General features: G+C 57.4%; 1 long non-coding RNA gene across 2 annotated transcripts; it reads left to right on the plus strand.

Annotated features, from left to right (window-relative positions):
- LOC134562353 (uncharacterized) lies at positions 1-2522 on the plus strand. Of its 2 annotated transcripts, none has more exons than XR_010083142.1 (2): positions 1-78; positions 1460-2522. It is a non-coding gene; the product is annotated as an uncharacterized LOC134562353 (long non-coding RNA). The 2 variants fall into 2 exon arrangements; XR_010083143.1 differs by lacking the exon at positions 1-78 and adding an exon at positions 1055-1274.
- The last annotated feature ends 287 nt before the right edge of the window (positions 2523-2809 follow it).

Genomic DNA, 2809 nt, shown 5'->3' on the forward strand with positions numbered 1-2809 from the left:
CGGGGCCGCAGCGGAGCAGCGCGATGGCTCCAGCGCTGGGGCCGGGGGCGCTCCCGGGGCCCCGGGGGGCGGCGAGAGGTGAGGGGGACCCCCGGCACCGGGACTCTCTGATCGCCCATTGCGGAGCACCGAGGGGCCCCTAACCCCCATTCCTGGGCACCGCCATCCCCCGAACCCCCATTCCCGGGCATGGGTTCCACCCTGCACCCCCTCATCCAGCACCAACCACCCCTGCACCCCTTTCCCGGCCATCCTTTCCCAGTGGCGTAGCAGCCAAAAGTCCCTGCCTACCACGGGGGAGACCCAAGTTGGATTCTCTCTGAGAACCAGAAAGGCAACCACCACCGGGAGGAGATTGTTTTGGAAAGGATAGCTGTTTTGCCACGATTGTTTTGGGAAGAAACTTTCCTAAGAAACTTTTCCCTTGGGAAAGGAGTTAGCAGCGACCAGCAGGCAAAAATCTCTAAGGCCCAAAAATACCAGGCCCACAAACCACCCCCCCCCCCGCCCCCATCTTACAGGTTAATGGTGAAGGGAAGCTCAGCCCAGATATCCTGGGGGGTCCCTGGGTTGTGTGGGTTTTTTTGGGAGGGGGGGTGGGGGGCGATGTTTGGAGAATGAAGAACTCCAAAGCTGAGTGGAAAATGCCCCTTGGGGGGACACTGGGGGGTCCCAGTGGCAGCTGCAGGCAAAGGCAGCCTGGAGGAGCAGAGCCCTGTGACCCCCAGGACCCCAAAGTGGGGAGCCCAGAGGGGGGGGAGCGCTGCCATTCGTGGGACCTACAACAGCCTGGAGAGGGGCCGGGGAGACTCCTTGGACCCCCTGCACCCCAAATCAGACAATAAGGGGAGAAAGGGACCCTGGGACCCCCAAAACCCCCAGCATCCCTAAGTAGGGAGATGGTAAAGGGGGGAACTTCTTGGATTCCTGGGACTCCCAGCAGCCTGGGGAGGGCAGGGACTGAGTAGACGGGGGATCCCGAAGGCAAGTGTGAGTCCAGCAGCTGGAATAGGGGGACACCAAAACCCCAGATGGGAGAGACCAGAGACGGGGAACTCCTGGGAGGCATTTTCAGGGCTGAATCTTGGGGTTTGGGAGGTTTATGTGAACTGCAGAGGCCGCTGCATTGTAGAGATGGACTTGGGCAGAGGGACCTTCAAAGTCAATGTGGTCATCCCATGTTTTCCCCAAACCAGGATTTCTTATTTCCCAAACCTTGCAAGATGGAGAAGTAGGCTGTGAGGAAGAGGAAGATGTCCCGAGACACCCATGCAGTTGAGGAGGAAGTCACTGCCCCTTTCCCCTCTCTCCTGCTCCATCTCCCAGCCCAGCCTGGCCCCAGCTGCAGGACAACCCTGCTGCCGACGCCGTCCTGCCGGGGATGGACTGGGGGGATCTCCTTCCCCTTCCCTCTGGCACGGAGGCAAATCCCATCCTCTCCTTGTGCTTCCTCCCCCAGACAAGGCGCTGAGGAAAGAGACCAGGCAGGACAAATCCCCACGGCAGAACCTCGTGGAAGAGGCCATTTTGAGTGACTCCACAGCACAGGAATCCAATGGGGAGGAAAAGCCCTGGAGATCCCTCAGGAGAAGGGGCTGCAGACCCATCCCAGGGTGCTCCGAGGAGGAAAGACCCACGCTGTGCCAGGAAGGTGGGTGGAGATCAAGCCAAAGCTTGGAGCTGGTGGTCCATGAGCAGCTTCATTATAGGAGAAGCCCTGCAAGTCCTTGCAGTGTGGGAAGAGCTTCAGCACAAGGTCCAACCTTACCCACCACCAGAGGGTCCACATCAGGGAACGGCCCCAGGAGCGTGGGGAACGTGGCAGGGACTGCAGAGACAGCTCCAACCTGATCAAACACCACATGAACTACACCGGGGAGAGGCCCCACGAGTGTCCCCAGTGTGGGAAGAGGTTTCACACCAGCTCCCATCTCCTCGTGCACCAGTGGATTCACTCAGATGAGAGGTCCTTTTGCTGCAGGAAGGGCTTCAAGCAAAACTCTGTCCTCGTCGCCCACCAGCACATCCACACCGGGGAGAGGCCCCACGAGTGTCCCCAGTGTGGGAAGAGCTTCACCCACAGCTCTACCTTGACCAAACACCAACAGATCCACCTGCAAGAGAAGCCCTGAGAGTGCCCTGACGGTGGGAAGAGCTTCGTGTGCTGCTCCAACTCCACCCCCATCAGAGGACTCCTGTTGGGAAGAGCCCTGGTTGAGTGGTCCATGCTGAGAAAACACCTGGCTGCTGGTCTTCACATCCTGCTGGGTCTCCACAGGCACCTGGATGAACACAGGGGCAGGAACATCCATCAGGACTTGCATCAAAATTGGAAATTCCTTGGAAAGAAGTGATTTGTTGACTTTACACCCCAAACAATCTCATCTACTCTGTCCAATTGGTTCCTCTGTTGGCATCAAGCAGTGTTGCATGATCTTGGAGGTCTTTTCTATCTAAATAATTTCCATCTTCATCCTATCAAAACAACCCAAAATGTGGTAAAAATACAGAAATGAAACAAAGAGTTTTAAAGCTGCACCATTTTCTGGGATTTGGGGTTAGTCCAACGGAGTAATTTAGAGGATTTGCATGTTCTGGGACTGTCAAGGCCAGCCAGACGTGTCTACAATCTCCTAGGTGTGTGGGCAAAACGTGTCCACCTGAGCCCATCAGTTCTCCAGGAATTCTGGTTGGTTGTCCCAGTCCCTGGCCTGGGTGTCCCTATGTGGGGTGTGCCCCCTGAAGTGCCCAAATCACTGCCGAAGTGCCCGAGGTGCTTCTGGCTGGAGATGTTCCTGTCCACCAACCT

The sequence above is a fragment of the Prinia subflava genome, chromosome 27 (assembly GCF_021018805.1).
Source record: "Prinia subflava isolate CZ2003 ecotype Zambia chromosome 27, Cam_Psub_1.2, whole genome shotgun sequence".
In the NCBI taxonomy this organism is placed as follows: domain Eukaryota; kingdom Metazoa; phylum Chordata; class Aves; order Passeriformes; family Cisticolidae; genus Prinia; species Prinia subflava.